This window comes from Xenopus laevis, chromosome 3L (genome assembly GCF_017654675.1).
Source record: "Xenopus laevis strain J_2021 chromosome 3L, Xenopus_laevis_v10.1, whole genome shotgun sequence".
NCBI lineage: Eukaryota > Metazoa > Chordata > Amphibia > Anura > Pipidae > Xenopus > Xenopus laevis.
The window spans coordinates 32,469,822-32,489,506 of NC_054375.1; the positions used below are offsets into that span (position 1 = coordinate 32,469,822).

At 39.1% G+C, this 19,685-nt stretch overlaps 1 long non-coding RNA gene across 2 annotated transcripts in view; it reads right to left on the reverse strand.

Annotated features, from left to right (window-relative positions):
* Positions 1–19,685, reverse strand: part of LOC121401437 — a 59,420-nt gene that overhangs the window by 31,910 nt on the left and 7,825 nt on the right. Inside the window, exon 1 of one of the 2 annotated variants that reach the window (XR_005966242.1) lies at positions 12,777–13,317. The exons of the other annotated variant lie outside the window; for it this stretch is intronic. This is a non-coding gene — a long non-coding RNA (uncharacterized LOC121401437). Of the gene's footprint in view, positions 1–12,776; positions 13,318–19,685 lie in introns of those variants that run through there. 2 annotated transcript variants of the gene reach the window in all.

Genomic DNA, 19,685 nt, shown 5'->3' on the forward strand with positions numbered 1-19,685 from the left:
CATAATAAGCTGGTCAATCTTAAAAGATAGATATAACATCCCAGAACGAGAAATGTATAGATACAATCAAATACGACATTTTTTAATTTCAGTTAAGAAGAAATTTTCCTTTAGCTCTAATACTTTTTTCGAATCATTATGTGTACATCGACCGCTCATGAAAGGATCTCTTAATTATATTTATTATCAGAGTACTAACACACAACCTATAGCTTTTTTAAAATACGTGCAAAGGTGGAATATGGAACTTACATTAAAATTGCAATACCAATACTGGCAAGAAATTTTTTTAAGTGCCAAGCGTGCTTCCACCAATATTTAAGCACAAGAAACAGTATACAAAGACATTAGTAGTTGGTATTTAGTTCCAAATCGTATAGCCAAGTGGAATCCCCAAACAAGCCCTAATTGTTTCAGAGGCTGTTCAGTGACTGGAACAATGGCACATATATTTTGGTACTGTAACAGAGCACAATGCCTATGGATTCGGGTATATGATCTAATATATACAGTATTGCAGGTAAATACAGTATACCCAAACGGCCAGAGGAGGCTCTCCTACACAAAAAAATTGATGCCATCTCTAAGGCGCAACATACTTTAATTACACATATTTTTACGGCTACAAAACAGGTAATAGCAAAATCCTGGTTGACTCCGAAATTGGTCTTCTCTGATGTGAAAACCAGGATAGACAGAGTGTTTACTATGGAAAAGTTGACAAGTATAGCGTTAGATAAACAGGAACAATTCACAAAGGTTTGGGACCCCTGGATTACATACCGCTATCCAAGCGAATTTGACTAGTCAGCATTAGGGTATTGAGGAGCGGTCAACATTGTTGCTGATCTCATTGGGAAAAGGCAGAGGAGTGCTGGTTCCTGACTTATAAAGCTATAGATTAATAAGGCATTGGCAATTTATTTTAATTTTATTTTGTTTTATTTCTTACTATTCTGTCCCTTTCTCTTTTTTCATATCTTTCCCCTCTAATATACAATTTCCAGGTTTTTTTCTTTTGTTGAATTTTATGTATAAAAGGAAAATGTGCAATGACTATCTTCTACAAAATGTTGGCATGAAATATGCTTTGTTGTAATAACATCTGACGTGTTATACTATTACGTTCAGATTTAACCAATGCATTGTTGGACAAAGAGATGCCCTGACTATTGTATGTATATGAAAGATAATGGCAATAATAATATTGATATGTTGTAATGCACAATGTCTTCAATAAAAAAATATTGAAACAAAAAAAAAAGCACCGTACTCCACATCTCACATTACATAATATATATTGTAAAATAAAAACTTGCAGAGATATTTAAAACATTTGTCCTATTTCTGTCATGTAGAATGTCCATAATACAATACTGAAATGTCATTATTTTATGGCTGGGACACAGCTAGCTATATTAGGCCACATTTTCAACATCAACCAAGGACACGCAGTTAAAATTCCTTGTGATGCGGTTGATCTTTTGGGTGCACCAAGACATAATGTGAGGACTTACCCTGGTGGTCTTGTGGGGGTGCGCTACTTCCCGGGTTTCGAGCTGCTCAGCTATTTCCAGATCTATTCGGAAAGTGCCGAATGTGACATCATCGGTGGTGTGACATTCAAATATCTAAAGGGCTCTAAAGGGCTCTCCGTGTAGTTTTCATTGCGCTACTTAAAGGTCTATTTATTTGTTCCTTGTGAGATTTTTTGTTTTTTTATTAGTCCTGTCTGCTGCCTGTCTTTGACCCAGGGTAAGACTGGGGGTGGCGGGGCCCACTGGGACTGCTGTCCAAGGCCCTCCCTCTCCCCTACTGTGATGCACAGAAAATTTTATTTTTTTTAAACCTGAATATCTGTAGAGGGGGGTCTGGCCCGGCGCGGGTCCATGAGGTTTGGGGCCCACCAGGTTTTTTTCCCAGTGCCCCGCCATGCAAGTCCAACCCTGCTTTGACTCCTGCCTGTGTTTTGACCATTCTCCGGATCTTGAAATTCTCTGGTATCTCTGTGACCCGATGCTTCTGACTCGTTTTGTACTGCGCTGCCCATTTGATAAACTGACCCGGCTTGTGACTCCAATTACGCTACCGTCTTCTGTTATTGTTCTGCTCAGCTAATCTGGTGTATTGACCTGACCTATGACCCCAACTACGTTCCTTGTTTTCCTAGTCACTTTAACGTTCGGTTCCCTTGCTTGCCTAGAACCCCCATCGTGAGTCCTCTCATAGTAAGACCTGGCGGTACCCGAGAAGCGGAGGGCTCCTTCAGAAAGCCAAAGGTGGTTGCTAAAGGAGGAAGAGTGAGCCGTGACTGGGACCTAGGGGTTTGTTCTAGGTTCGGGATACCAATCATAACACATAAGCTTGAGTTAAATAAGGCAATAAAGGAACAGGTGGTGAAACCCATTTATCAAACTCAAATCTCAAATTTTCATGTGCAACATAATCTGAGATGTAGTTAAATGTGCATGGAGCTACATTAATAAGCCCTTTATTGCTTGCTCTCTAGAAAGCCACAGGCATGGGACCTGATGTCCAGAATGTCTGGGGTTTTCTGGATATGAGATGTTTCCATAACTTGGATCTCCATGATACTGAATAAAATAATAAAAACATTAAATGAACCCAATAGGATTGTTTTGAAACCAATGAGGATTCATTCTATCTTACTTGGGATAAGGGACAAGGTACCATTTTATCTATATCTTAGTTGGGACCATGTACATGGAACAATTTTATTTTTACTGGAGAAAAGACTCTAATTTCTTTTTTTTTTTTTTTTCTTTTTTTTTAATTGATTATTTGATTAAACTATGAGATGGCCCATATATGCCCAGGACAGGTACAAGGCCACTGTCTAAAATGTCCAATTTCTACAGATGTTGGGAGTGTGTAAATATATGACATATAAAAGATCAACTTACTAGAGAACTGAATAAAAGTAAGAAACATACAGGCCAGTGTGGTATTGGGTTTATATATACTGCATCTGGAAGCTAACAGGGGCAGCTAAACTCCTTGTCTATTATCCACACTTTAACACAATATGTACACAAATGAAACATGCTGAAGTTACGGAGGACACACAGGCAGGTTTGATTCCCCATACAAAGAGGCAGGTGCTAAATTTTCAATAGAATTCTTGTTTTTTTTCTTATGTAATTGTGTAATCAGCAGTACAAATTAGCTCTGCCTTTATACTGCATGGAGAAACTGAGCTTTGCACATCTTTTCTGTTATTCAGCAACTAAACTTTTTGCTGTTTGCAGATTGTGGCCGGGAGTATTGATGTGAGTAACAGCGATTTGATTTGAAAATCAATAGAGGGCAGATTGCCTGCTTTGTCCAAATTAGCAGATGCAGGACTTGATTGGAAGCAAAGAAATCTTGCTGAAACCCAGAGCTTTTCTTTATAGACTTGACTTTTACTTGATACAGATTAACTTATTCCCATCAAGAGGGCTTCTTATTCCCTTCTATTTCTGTATCACTGCAACAAAAGGAACAAATGATAACGCATGTGTTACAGGCTCGGCAAGATAAAAATAGCCAGCACGTAACTGTACTTAATTGCTCTGAGAGTAAATCACAGAAATCAACTGCAAGTCATTTTTTTAATCACCCATTATTAGGAAAAGCAGATCCGGCAAGCTAAAGGAGTTACTCGAAGTTATGGAAAGGCTATTGTATATTTCAGACTTCTCTAGTCTTTTATAATAAAGCCTGCTTGTACACACCGAGATGTTAAAGGAGAAGTAAAGCTCAGAATAAACTGGCCTTAGGCACAGCAAGGTAACAATATGACAAAAAATCTTTGCTGCAGATAGTTTGGGTTCTCAAATTTTCATCGGCTAAAGCAACTATAGAAGAAGTATAGTGGTCAAGGCCCCCCGGACTGCATGCTCAGTCCACAAAAGTTCAGCCATACAGTGGTGTGAAAAACTATTTGCCCCCTTCCTGATTTCTTATTCTTTTGCATGTTTGTCACACAAAATGTTTCTGATCATCAAACACATTTAACTATTAGTCAAAGATAACACAAGTAAACACAAAATGCAGTTTTTAAATGAGGGTTTTTATTATTTAGGGAGAAAATAAATCCAAACCTGTGTGAAAAAGTAATTGCCCCCTGAACCTAAAAACTGGTTGGGCCACCCTTAGCAGCAATAACTGCAATCAAGCGTTTGCGATAACTTGCAACGAGTCTTTTACAGCGCTCTGGAGGAATTTTGGCCCACTCATCTTTGCAGAATTGTTGTAATTCAGCTTTATTTGAGGGTTTTCTAGCATGAACCGCCTTTTTAAGGTCATGCCACAACATCTCAATAGGATTCAGGTCAGGACTTTGACTAGGCCACTCCAAAGTCTTCATTTTGTTTTTCTTCAGCCATTCAGAGGTGGATTTGCTGGTGTGTTTTGGGTCATTGTCCTGCTGCAGCACCCAAGATCGCTTCAGCTTGAGTTGACGAACAGATGGCCGGACATTCTCCTTCCGGATTTTTTGGTAGACAGTAGAATTCATGGTTCCATCTATCACAGCAAGTCTTCCAGGTCCTGAAGCAGCAAAACAACCCCAGACCATCACACTACCACCACCATATTTTACTGTTGGTATGATGTTCTTTTTCTGAAATGCTGTGTTACTTTTACGCCAGATGTAACGGGACGCGCACCTTCCAAAAAGTTCAACTTTTGTCTCGTCGGTCCACAAGGTATTTTCCCAAAAGTCTTGGCAATCATTGAGATGTTTTTTAGCAAAATTGAGACGAGCCTTAATGTTCTTTTTGCTTAAAAGTGGTTTGCGCCTTGGAAATCTGCCATGCAGGCCGTTTTTGCCCAGTCTCTTTCTTATGGTGGAGTCGTGAACACTGACCTTAATTGAGGCAAGTGAGGCCTGCAGTTCTTTAGATGTTGTCCTGGGGTCTTTTGTGGCCTCTCGGATGAGTTGTCTCTGCGCTCTTGGGGTAATTTTGGTCGGCCGGCCACTCCTGGGAAGGTTCACCACTGTTCCATGTTTTTGCCATTTGTGGATAATGGCTCTCACTGTGGTTCGCTGGAGTCCCAAATCTTTAGAAACGGCTTTATAACCTTTGAAATTGAACTCAGGTGTGATAAACCACAGTTAAGTTATTTTTTAACAAGGGGGGCAATCACTTTTTCACACAGGCCCATGTAGATTTGGAGTTTTTTTTCTCCCTTAATAACGTAAACCTTCATTTAAAAACTGCATTTTGTGTTCAATTATGTTATCTTTGACTAATAGTTAACGGTTTTTGATGAGCAGAAACATTTAAGTGTGACAAACATGCAAAAGAATAAGAAATCAGGAAGGGGGCAAATAGTTTTTCACACCACTGTATGTTCCCCTTGATTTTTTTTAATTTTAAAATGGAACGGAAGACACGCCGGTCACATGTACAGTACATGTATCAGTGACCCATGGAGCATTGGTTTTCAAATGTGTCTCACTGATGGGAAACAAGAGTGCTTTTTACAAGGCGACGTATTCAATGAGCCACTCCCAAAAAAATAGGGTAAATATGTAAATAGACATTCCTAGCTATTACTTGTGGAAAGTGACAATGGATAAAAGAAAAATGAAGGTCACAGTTGTAAAGATGGGCAACAACTCAGTGTAGAAGTAAAGTAGTATTACAATTATTTAGCGACAAACCTTGCAGCTCAGTTTAGAACACTGGGCTAAATAGACAGGCTATGTTTTGTAAATATAACTTTCCCTCTCTTTTAATAAGTTCAATATAAAATAAGTACATAATCTATTGGAGAAACACATTAAAGGTGCTTATGTTCTATATGGTTTAACTTCCAGGAATTTAAGGGAAAAAACAATGTTTTCCTTTTCCCCCTAGTTTTCACTAATACAGAAGCTTAAGATTTAAAACATTTTAAAAAAATGTAATGAGTGTGAAAACCTGGAAACATTGTGAAATGCATTAACATAAAACTTTCAGAACTCAAGCAGGCATGGAAAACTTTTGCCTAATGCAAAACCGAGACAAGCAGTTGTAGCTGTCAGGCAGCCCAGTTTGCTGGCGCTTTCACGTATGTGCTCGCAGCGGTGGCGGGGAGGGGGTTGCAGACGGGCGATTGGATCACGCGGCCTAGGGGCACCCATGCCTAGGGCTGCAGCTAGGTTTACTACCTTTCATGGGTGAACTGTCTGCACAGGGGCAAAGCGGGTGCTGTAAGGGGAGAAGAGATGATATTTAAAAGGAGAACTAAACCCTAATATATTGCACCAGCCTAAAGTTTCAGCTTCTCAATAGCAGCAATGATCCAGCAGTTCAAACTTGTCACAGGGGGTCACCATCTTGGAAAGTGTCTGTGACACTCACATGCTCAGTGGGCTCTGAGCAGCTGTTGAGAAGCTAAGCTTAGGGGTTGTCGCAAATTATTAAGCAGAAAATGAGGTTGGCCTGTAATATAAGCTACAGGGCTGATTTTTAAATTCTGATACTAATTGCACTGGTTGCTTTGCTGCTCTGTATTAATTACTAATCGGCCTTATATTGTGACATTTATATTCTTTGTGTGCTGTATATCGAGAGTGGGTCCCTTATCTTGGTGACAGCAGCACAGAGCATGTGCAGTGAATCATTAGAAAAGAAGATGGGGAGCTACTGGGGCAACTTTGGATGCACAGATCTTCCCTGCTAAAGGGCTGGCATTGGGGCGGGTTTATTACACAATTCCTGTGATTATAGCCTGTGATTAGCCGAACAACATGTCAATAAGGGTAGAGTCTTGTCCAGTTTTCAGGCTTCCAGCAGCAGTATGCAAACTGTACTGCACATGCACTTATTGGAAAGGAATGGGGGGCAGTCCTGTCTAGTCGGATACCTAAGGCGGAACCAGATCTTATGAGGAATGTATCCATCTTAAGCAAATAAACTAACCTACATACTGTAAATACCCAACATGTGATAACCTTTATCAAGCACATTCAATTATTTTTCCAAATATTGAAGATTGCATTGGAGTACAGGATAATGACGAGTATTGCTATAGTCCCGTTTATTCACCTAAGACTTCCTCATGTCAATCAAACAAACCTTGACGCAAAACTATATTTCATAAAATACACAATTTTACACACTATTACCCATCATTATTCACCTAGGACTAACTCATGTCAACCAAACAAACCTTAACACAAAACAATATTTCATAAAATACACAATGTTAAACAACATTCCCCATCATTTTTCTGGGTAAGTCATTCAGACAACCCATTTCAAGAGAGAAAACCATTCACAATGAATCCTTTATTTCTGTCTAGGCCGAGAGCAAAAGAGGTTTCAGAATAAGGGGGTTCACCATTCTCTACAAAAGAGTTAAAAGTGCAATACTTTCTTTTCTGACATAACTAATATCTGAAAGGAAAAAAAAAAGTATTAATGCGTACATGTAGCAACAATAAAAGCTGAACCTTGTCTACATCAGATAAGGGGTTTTTCCTATTGTCCCTTGTTTCACGCGATTTCTTTTGCAGAGGAGACTGAGCTGCATTTAAATCAACCTGGAGGATTCTGTTGAGTTCCTTCTGCTAACAAAAGATCTAGCGGCAAACAAAAGCCCCATCCGCTGAGAACAATGTATGGCAGAAAAATGGCAGAGTTTAACTAAAATCAAAATCTAAACTTATTATCTGTATTGGCTGTATTTTGAGTGTATCTAGATAATGTGCAGAATACAATTTTCTCTTCCAAGGAGACAGATAAGGAATGGTTTCTACACTTGATGTGGCATCAGGACACATACCTAAAAATCTTAATTCTGCTTTTGGCCTTTTTATGTCTTTTTATAATATGGAAGATCTGCATTAATGATACGTGTTGCAAAGCTGCCTGTATGGATAAGCAACCCTTACCGACTCTGTGGGACTGCCTTTTCAATGTGGTCTTCCTATCTGCAGTCTCTATCTGACTCACTCATTTGTTCACTGCCCTTATGTATAACAATGCACAACATGCCAGCTGTCTACAAGAGAAATACTATAGGTATAGGATCTGTTATCCAGAAACCTGTCTGGCAAGCTCCGAATTATGGAAAAAGACTCCCGTATACTCAATTTTATCTAAATAATCAAACAATTTTAAAATAATCGCCTTTTTCTCTGTAATAATAAAACAGTACCTTGTACTTGATCCCAACTGAGATATAATTAATCCTTACTGTAAACAAAACCAGCCTATTGGGTTTATTTAATGTTTACATGATTTTTTTCTAGTAGACTTAAAGGAACAGTGACACCAAAAAAAAATGAAAGTGTTTTAAAGTAATGAAAATATCATGTAGTGTTGCCCTGCACTGGTAAAATGTATCTGTTTGCAGAAAAACCATCTGCTGTGTAGCAATAGCGGAAATGGAAATAAGGCTGAATTATATTTACATGTTAAATAGTGGATAACAGGTAACACCATCATTTTCTACAATGGTGTGAGCTTTTTCCCCTTTGAATGGCTGCCCCCATAGCTACACAGCAGCTTATTTATATAAACAATTGTAGTGTCTCTGAAGCAAACATAGCAGTTGTACCAGTGCAGGGCAACACTACATTATATATGTATTACTTTAAAACACTTAATATTTTTGATGTTACTTTTCTTTAAGGTTTGAAGATTCAAATCACAGAAAGATCCATTGTCGCTAGCATTTTGGATAACAGGTCAATACCTGCATAATGAAAATTAGTCACCAAGACTAATGCACAGCACAAACAACACACTTCGGTACCTGATATGGGAACCTCCAAAGTGACCATGCCCCTCTGTCTGTATTAAAGAACTAAAGCTTTACCAAAGAAGTGGGTTAAGATGCTGTACATTATTTTATGGGCTTCTATACCAGCCCAAGGCAACCACAGCCTTTTAGCAGTAAAGATCTGTCCCTCCAAAGATGCCCCTTTAGCTCACCATCTTCCTTTCTACTGATTCACTGCACATGCTCTGAACTGAAGAAGCTGCTCAGATGAGTAGTGAAACGTCTTCAAGGATTACTCAGCAAGTCCAGTTTCTCTAGAATTACTTATACTAGATATACCATGACCTGGATAAATGAGAATCTTCATAGTCATAAAGATATATAATATATATATATATATATATATATATATATATATATATATATATATATATATAATTACTTGGTAAGGGCAGCACTCCGCCTTTGCAGCATCCCTCGGGTGCACGGTAATGTATAGTATAAGCAAAAAGAAGACCAGCAACACCGAGATCTCTTGTGATATAGTCAAATCTGTATTGTGAAATCACATGCAAGCCGACGTGACGTTTCGGTCCACACAGGGACCTTTATCAAGGCAACCATGTTTAACCCCAAATGCATTTAAATACCCATAAAACCAAGGTCAAAGAACAGGAAGTGACATCAGCGTCATAAAAAAGCCTCATAAGAGGTATGTGTCAAGTGTTAAAATTTCAATAAAAGTGACCAAGAATCCCACAGTATAAATTGTGTAATAAAAATTTGGTTGTCTTGATAAAGGTCCCTGTGTGGACCGAAACGTCACGTCGGCTTGCATGTGATTTCACAATACAGATTTGACTATATCACAAGAGATCTCGGTGTTGCTGGTCTTCTTTTTGCTCATATATATATATAATAGAAGAGAAATTGCGGCACTCACAGGGTTTGTAGTGAAAAAACAAATATGTTTTATTAGCCTCAACATTTCGATCCCCCACAGGGATCTTTGTCAGAAGCAGAGAACAAACATGTTTGTTTGTTCTCTATATAACAATATAAGGCTGATTAGTTGTATATTAAAGGAGTACTAAAGAGTACTATTGGTACATAGCTGCTCAGAAAGCAGCTCAATTAGCAACAGAATTTAATAATCAGCCCTGTAGCATCAGATTTTATGACAGACAAACCTCATTTACAAATCGCTTGTGACAAAAATAAGGTAAGTGAATGCATTGTCGCATGGTGTCGCAGCGGATCAACGCTGCAACACCATGCGACAATGCATTCACTTACCTTATATTTGTTGCATGTGACTTGTCGCAGGCGTTTTGTCGCAGCACGTCGGATCTCGCTGAAAAGGTCCATGTAGTCCCACCCTTAGAGAGATGCTGAACTTTTAGGCTGGTTCAGTATAAAAATATGGAATCTATATCCATATTCATTTTTAGGGTTTAGTACTCCTTTAATAGACATCAATCACTTTGTTCTTATTAAAAGGTAACATCCAATTTGGATGCCTGGCTAATGGGCCGCAAACATATATTCGTTCTACTGGCTACTTAAATCAAATGAGAAAGGGAATGAAAGACCCAATACCTTGTGGGAGCCCCACAATAACACAGGACGGTACATTAGCAATGGGGAAAAACATAGACAAAGCTGGATATCCACTTCAGATCAAGGGCAGAGGGACCTCTGCTGTAATAATGATGAGATATAAGTGTGGACAGAATTAGAGCTTGTTAAGCCTTTGGTGTTTTCCAGGTACTCGGCCTCTGCCTATAAAATACACCAAGACTTGTTCAATGCCAGTATATTGCACCAGTGTAGAAATGACAAAAGTCTGTGTCGTGCTGAAAATGGGACAATGAATTTGAAGGGACCCCTGTTAGCATTCATTATTATTAGTCACACATTCAAACCTATGCAAAGCTGTGTCCTCTTTGCTTCTCACAAGTCACACGGATATGTATTTAGGGTTCCTCTGTGCTTGAAATAAGAATCATGTATGTTATTCCGTGTGCTTCATTCATGACAACAGATTACATGTTCTGCCGACCAGAGCCGCTTTATATATTCCTTTGCAATGCGGCCTCACTTACTTTGTAGACCCACATTGAATTGAAATCCTTCATAGAATATATTTTAAGGCTTGTGTCTTTGCGGAGCCATGACACCATGACGAAGAACTACAATACTAATAATATAAGGCGAAGTGGAATTATTTTACATACAGTGCAGAAGTACGGAATAGTAATTTTAGAAGTACCTTGCTGTAATGTTTAATCAGCCATGCGGCTGCCTATAAGATTTATCTGCTGCAAAACTCATCAATTCATAAATCCATGGAAGAGGACAGGGGACTTAATAGAAGAATGAAGTCCTACACTTAGATACAGTATCAGCTGCGGTCGGTACAGAGCTATGGCATCCTGCCTATCCATAATCACTTCAATTGCCTATCTCCATCCTTGCAGATGTAAAAGGCCATTATCAAGGCTCTAACACATTCGCTGGATCTCTGCTGCCATCCAGTGGCCGTACAATTTCTTTGCTCACAGCAGGCTAATCTGCTACTGCATTGCTTCCCATACATCAAAAAGTTACACATGCCAGTTTATTGAAAAATGAAATCTGAAACATTTTTCTTTCGCCGTCAGAAAAAGAAAAAAAAAAGTCCAGTTGATGGCAGCTACCGAATAAATGACAGATGCTGCCAAATATTTCCTACAGCATTTTCCCTTGTTGGGAGAGACTGTTTAATGTCCCAGTGTTAAAAGCTCTGGAAATATATTGCTTTGCCAGTTTTACGCTTGCTTCTTTTTTTTATTTTATGTTTAAACTACCAGCAGGATATCCATTATTTCTGTACTAAACATGCAATATAATGTATGTTAGTTACTAAATTATTTTTATACTTAACAGGGAATTATTACCACCGGTATCGGACCTTTTCTCCAGAATGCTCGGGACCTGGGGTCATCCGGATAACAGATCTTTCCATAATTTAGATCTTCATACCTTAAGTCTACTTGAAAATCATTTAAACATTTAATAAACCCAATAGGCTGGTTTTGTTTCCAATAAGGAATCATTATACCTTAGTTTGGATAAAGTACAAGGTACTGTTTTATTATTACTGAGAAAAAGGAAATCATTTTTAAAACATTTGGATAAAATGGAGTCTATGGGAGACGACCATCCTGTAATTCGGAGCTTTCTGCATAACGGATCCTATACTAGTATTAATACTAGTAACTAAACTAGCATTACTAGTTTAATTCTCACTCCTGAGACAAGATACAGGTATGGGATCTGTTATCTGGAAACTACAAAGCTACAAATTACAGACGGGCCATTCCCCTAGACTCCATTTTATTCAAATAATTTACATTTTTTTTAAATTATTTCCTTTTTATATGTAATAATAAAACAGTTCCTTGTAGTTGATCCCAACTAAGAAGTAATTCGTCCTTATTGGATGCAAAATCAGCCTATTGGGTTTATTCAATTTTCACTCAATTTCCTAGCAGACTTAAGGTATGAAGATCTAAATTACAGAAAGATCCGCTATCTGGAAAACCCCAGCTCCCGAGCATTCTGCATAACATGTCTTATACCTGTACCTTGTATTTGTTCCCCCCTACAGTTGGAGGTAAAACAAATTCTATTGGGTTTAATTAATTTAGTAGATTTAAGGTATTGAGATCCATATTACAGAAAGACTGGAAAAATCCATGCCCTGTGCATTCTGGATAACAGGTCCCAAACCTGTACAAGATTCTGTACTGATTTGAGCCTGCCAACCAATTGCTCTCAGCAATAAATTGATCTACCACATTTGCACAGCCAGAATCATTTGGGAGAATTGTTGCTTATAGGAAAGGGGTTTAATATATTTATAAATATATTACAAACAACCCTATGTACACAAAATGGCTTCCCCCCCCCCCCAATAATTCCACAGAAGTTAAATATGTTTCATGCAAACAATGAAAATTAACCAAAATGGTTTCCCTGCGTCCCAAATTCTATTCTGCAAAACGTACCATTATTCCAGTGTTTTTATACATCTCCAATTGCAGCACTGCAGTTAAATCAGAAATCACCATGGTTACAGTTGAGTGTGAAACTGCTGATCAAAACCACAAGTCTCTGGGTAAAAAAAAAAAAAAAAAGAATAGAGATTCAAAGAGAGAGGTTTTTGCACAGAAGATTTCTCTTGCAAACTGTTAGCTGACATTTAGCTTCATGCAATTGACTGGACAAACACGGCTATTATAAGCACGATCAGAGCGAAGAACTATCAAGGATTACAGTCAGAGACTTAAAATCCATAGCACAGAAAAAAAACAAAATTATTACTTTAAAAGGAAGGGAATTATTTAAAAGCACTGAAGAGCAAACACGGGCCCACCATAATGTGTATGTGCAGAAATAACTGGAGCCTGCTGCACTGGCCTGCAATCAATTGTAAATAAGTCTGTTGTTCCTATGTTTCCTGCCTCACTTCATTCTTTAATAAGAGCCAAGCAAGCTTGATGGATTTCATTGAGCTTCAACGAGCTTTCCAGTGTCGGACTGGCCCACAGGGATACCAGGAAAAGTCCCAATGGGCCCAGGTGTCAGTGGGCCCTCCTGCTTCAAAACATTTGGCATATTTCATGGCCATTACCTATTTCTATGAGAATAAAGAGACTAAATAGATTTAATAATAGTTTATAGCATGTAAAGAAAAGTGACTAGCAGAATAGAGGTTGCGTGAGGAGAGGAATTATAATAGTACTGAGAGTGGCCCCTGGTCTAAGGTCTTTTGGTGGGCCCCTGGTCTGAGATTTTTGGGTGGGCCCCATGGTGCCCGTGAAATCCGCTGGACAGAATCTGCACAGAGGGGTAAGTAAAGACTTACCCGGCGTAACCCTTAGGGCTGGGGGGAGGAGGGAATATATGGAAGGCAGATGGCTAAGGCCTGCCAATAGTGAGAATACAGCAATAATATTTGGGACTAGTGTGAGATAAGGTTTGGGCAGAAAAAAATGAGTAGCTTTTAGAGTTGTCCTGAAAGAAGCAATTGATAGGAGTCAGAAGAAGGAAACGTCAGCACCTTGAGTGACAGCTCCAAGCACCCATGGAAGTATCGGCCGTGCCTCAGCAAGGGTTAGGAAATGGTATAGGAACTGCAGGAATCACTGGCTCCAAAGTAAAAGACACATACAATGCATAGTAGAAGGACACTGCATAGCAAGAAGGTGGGCAGCTTTATTTTTCATTTTTCTGTAGCAGAGTTTAAGGGTGAGCATGTGTCTGTATAGAACTTTACAGACACTCTCAAATATATGAAATATAGGAAATATTGCTGGCTAAGTATAAAAAACAAAAAAGCAAAGCGATTATAAGGAAGCAACACAACAATGCAAACCTATCACAAATAACCGAATTGCCACTGCATGATAATTTGGTTTGTGAAACAATAGGGGAGCAAACAGCTGGGGCTGTAAACATAAAGCCATCAAACATGGTCTGTAAGGAGTTATTTTCCCAAGATATTGTGGCTATAAGCATATTGTTTTATGTACCTACTTGTAATGCAATTTTGCATATACTATACTCTGTAACCCCCGTGTATCCAGCACAGTCTCATGGTGCTGTTTTTCCCATCTCTACTGTTCCCTACTCATGGAACAGAGAAATATGTATACACTTTATTTGTATATAAAATATAACAAGCCTGAATTAATTAAACAGTTAGTTAACAACAAGTGATTTGACACCATCTCAGAGTGAGGAGCAAGATGGGCGCAACAACAGAACTGACTTCATGAGGTACAGAACCATCACAGCTTAGATAGCTTGGTCCTTAAACTGTGGAAGTAAGCACAATATAACATTATTTCATGATTCAAAGAGCAAGTAAAATACATCTTGGCAGAACAAAATGTGCCGGAACCTGTTTGATGTGCTGTAAAAGAAATGCAGGAAAATTCTTGTGCCATTGTCACAGATGCCAATAATAAGGGCAAATGAAAGTTATTTTTGCTTGTATTTCAGTCCAACTTGTGCAGTTACAGAAAGATTACATTAAATGTTTATAAAGAATCTGACAGGCCTACTGAATCAGCTAATGTATATGTTAAATAGTTTCCAACTAGATATAAATGTCACAAATCCTCAATAAAAAATTTGTAAGGCACCCAATCTTAGTAGGACAAGCTACAACCGCCATGTTTTACATAATACAGCAGCCATGCAATGAAAACCCTAAGCTTTGAAGGTTTTTCAATTTATTTTTATGCAGAACAAAAAATGTAAGAGCATTTAAAGCTTGTTTTGGTGTTGCTCACCAGGGCTTAGGGTTCTCCTTCATGTTCCAACCTGTTGGCGGAGTGTTTTTGAAGCTGTAGAATGACTGCGTTTTGACTAGCAAATGTATTTTCTGCAGTATAAAGAAGAAGAAGAAGGAGATAATGTGGAATTTTAGTAAGCGCTAACAGGACACTATAAGGGGGTTATTTATTAAAATCAAATTTCTCTGAAAAATCTAATTTTTAGAGGGAAAAAAAGTACACTTTTTTGAGATTTATTGTACCCCGATGCTGCAAAAAGCCAGAATCCAAAAATCGGCCATCTCAGAACTGCTGAGGTCCTGTATAAGTCAATGAAAGAGGCACCTATCTCAATTTTAAGTTTTCGTTGTCTGCTCTGGGTTTAGCCTGAAAATCAGAAGCGATCCTGGCCCCTCCGCCGCCCCTCCCCTCCCCTTACCTTTTTGCGCCTGAGGGGGTCCACGAGGGCGGCAGAGAGGGCCAGTACGCTAGCGCAGAGAGCCTAACTGTGCTCTCTGCTCTAGAAGAGCCAAATTTCTGGTCTGAAAACAGGAAATTCTGCTCTTAAATTACCAGAAGCGGCATTTTCGCCGCGCCCGGTACCTAATGGGGCGATGCCGCCTGAGGCCTCATTGGCGAAGCCTGCTGAAATTCCAACTTTTTCGTTTTTTTTCAGCCAAAAACTCAAAAGATTCTAGCAATTTGGAAGAAAAGCCCCAAAATTTCCAGCAATTCAGGAAAAATCCTGACAAATTCTTCTCAAGTTTTTCCACAATCCGAAATAGAGTTTTTTTTTATTAATATATAAGCTAAAATCCGGCATGGCAGTTTGGTCATGTATTTTTTTTTAATAAAATATGAGATAAATTCAGATTTTAGTAAATAAGCCCCTAAGTATTATAACTATCACTCTACTACTCACTACTAATACTGCTTGATCTCTCAGCCGCATTTGACACTGTAGATCACCCTCTCCTCCTCCAGTCCCTCCAGTCGCTTGGCCTTCGTGACACAGCCCTGTCCTGGTTCTCTTCTTACATCACCAATCGTTCCTTCAGTGTCTCCTACAATGGAGTATCATCTTCTCCCCTACCTCTTTCTGTTGGAGTTCCTCAAGGCTCTGTCCTGGGACCATTACTATTCTCCCTCTATACTTCCTCCCTTGGCAAATTAATAAATTCGTATGGTTTCCACTACCACCTCTATGCTGACGATACTCAGATCTATCTCTCATCTCCTGATCTCAACCCAGAACTCCTAACTCGCGTCTCCTCCTGCCTGTCCGCTATCTCTACCTGGATGTCGCAACGCTACCTTAAATTAAACCTCTCTAAAACTGAAATGGTTCTCTTTCCTCCAAATAACACCAGTAGCATCCCCGAAGTATCCATCATAGTTAACAATTCCACTATCACCCCCTCTCCCCAGGTCCGGTGCCTTGGGGTTATCCTAGATTCTGCCCTGTCATTCACTCCTCATATCCAGTCACTTATTAAATCATGTCACTTCCACCTAAGGAACATATCCAAAATACGATCATTTATCACCCAAGACGCTGCCAAAATTCTTATTCACTCTCTCATCATATCGCGTCTAGACTACTGTAACTCTCTTTTAATCGGCCTCCCCCTCCAGAGACTGTCACCTCTCCAGTCCATAATGAACACTGCTGCGAGGCCCATACACCTCAGCAACTGCTCCTCCTCTGCCTCGCCATTCTGTCAATCCCTGCACTGGCTTCCGTTACCTTTCGGAATCAAATTCAAATTAATGACACTGACTTTCAAAGCACTTCATAACTCTGCCCAACCCTACATCTCTGAACTCATCTCTATATACTCACCCACTCGCTTACTACGCTCCTCTACTGACCTGCTACTCAACTCTTCTCTCACGCTCACATTCAAGACTTTGCAAGGGCTGCACCCCTCCTCTGGAACGCTCTCCCACGGTCTGTCCGACTTTCTCCCAACCTTTCTGCTTTCAAAAAATCTCACACACTTCTTCTTTCGAGAAGCCTACCCTCACTCTGCTTAACTACCAAACACAACACCACATACAATAACACATTTCTCACCCACTTAATTCGATCTTGCCCACTCCCACACATTGTGTATTACTCCCTTCCCTTTAGACTGTATGCCTATGCATAGGGCCTTCCTCACCTTTTTGTACCTGTATTGATTGTGATGTTTGTTACTCCATATATTCTATGTATATAATTCATGTGATGTAGTTGTATAATCACATTTACTTTACAGTGCTACGCAATATGTTGGCGCTATATAAATACATGTTAATAATAATAATAATACCAGGGTGCAACAGTTCCACTCCTTTATGTCAAATATATTTAAACATTGGATTCCCAAACTTCGCTACAGCTGTTTAAATTATCTTAGATTTCAAAAGACGGGAAACAGGACAGAATTGATGACTCATTTTGGTTTCATAAGAAACAGGGGAAATTCTGTCAAAATGATTTTGGGAGCCTGGAATATTTGAACAAGCTGTTTGGTTCTGAGACATCACCTTACACATAACTTGCATGTTTACATCTTCATCATTAGAGAAGTGTGAACTTGAGAAGTTGGTGAACATGCAGCCTGTACAGAAGTGACGTAATTAGAGAGACAACAAAACTGCTATCTTCTGAAAACTGGCTTAATAATAAATTACCGACAGATAATAGTGCAAGAGTTTGTGTTTTTATTGTAATGAATAATCTGTGGACTGAAAAAAGGAACAGGCAAAATACAGGAATAAAAGTAAGCTTGCATTCTCTTTAATCTACTTGTAAGGGTAGGAAGGGGTTAACACTGTCACCATGGAAACCCAACTTGATCCAATGATTGAAGTCCACACTCTTGATGATAAAACAAACTTGAACTGTTTATTTGGTACACTTTCTTTCATCAGATGACTCTTCCACACATCAGGGCATACAGATATACAATCCACGGCAATGATACACTTCTCCTTTGCTGGCTAAGCCGACACTCCAAATACACAAAGGTTTTTCCCCGAAACCTTCCGAAGGACATCCCTTTCCAGGGTTACTCACCACCTCCCTGCTTCAGCCGGGCTGACACCACGCCAGTGCACCACTGACCTTTCAGGGTAGGACTTTTCTTGTGACACCTTCCGGTCCTACCAGTCCGGCATACGACCTATGCCCCTCTGGCCTACTCCGGATAGGACTTTTCTTTTCCCCCTCCTTCAGGATGTCCTTTTTCCTACAACTTCCACTTGCACCCTCACTGGCTTAGCCTTGGCACATATGCCACTACCTCCTCGTTGGGGTCTTAACTACCCATGCTAAATAGTCCCGACTATCTGAAATACCTAGTATTTCACACTTGTGCCCTCTCTCTATCTTAATCCAAATGCATGTGAACAACCCTTTGGGTGTGTCTCCCCTTTAAATACCTTCTTCAATTAAACACTACCCTAACACTTACTGTTCATGTGCTATTCTCAATACTGTACATGTGCTTTCCCTCTGTTATCCAGCATGGAACCTTTACCATTCATTTACATGACAACACTGCCATCTTGTGGTACATTTTACACATTACAGTCTTCCAACACATTTAACACTTTCAATCACTTTAACATTACTTTAACATTACTTTAACATTTTTACAGCACTCACATTCACTTTACACATTCAATACATTTTCTCATGCACACAATCCAATCACCTTCTTACATACTTTACTAATGCTCTAACAAATACCAAGTTAATGAAAGTAGACCAACCATTATGTTAAATACAATTTTTTTTCCAGAAAGCAGCAGCTCGTGAATTATTGGTTACTATACTTTCACACTCATATGCTAATGGGCCAATTTATCATCCTGTGTAAAACATTGGAGACAAGCATCACTTGTGATGTTGCCCACAGAAGCCAATCACATATTTGATTTTGTTTTCTAACCTGTAGGTGACTGTTGAAAGCTAATTGCTGATTGGTTGCTATGGGCAACATAACTAGTGATGTTTTTCTCCAATGTTTTACACAGCATGATAAATAGGACCCTGTAGAGTTCAGAGCTTAAATAAAAACTCACCAACATTATATTTATTCCTATGTGATTTTTAGAAGTGTATTTAGCAATTGGTGAAAGTTAGAACTTGCCGTTTGATAAATACAGTTCTAGAAATCCAATAGGAATGAATAAAATGTGGGTGAGTTTTTATTTAAGCTCTAATGGGCAGATTTACCAAAATGTGAGTTTAGAGTTGCAAAAAACAGGGTCTGGGAAATATAAGTCTAGTTGGTTTAATTATTTTGGGGAACACTTTATCTGAGGTCAGCCATGTAGCCTATCTGCATAGAAAGGCAGAGTCAATCTTGAGTTAAACCAATGAGTGGAAAGTAGAATCACTGTACCATCCAAGCAGGCAGTGTTTTGAATGAATGATGAGCAGTAGAATCACTAAAGGAAAGATAGAGGAAGGGGATTCCCTGTTGGAGTCAGGAAGAATTGTAAATAAAAGCATTACGTGAATTTCCAACCCATGCTAATTCAGAATATATAATTCAGAGTATATGGTGAATAAAATACCTGTAAAACATAATGGTATTACAAGTCACCGATGAGTACCATGATCATAAATAAGGACGAGGC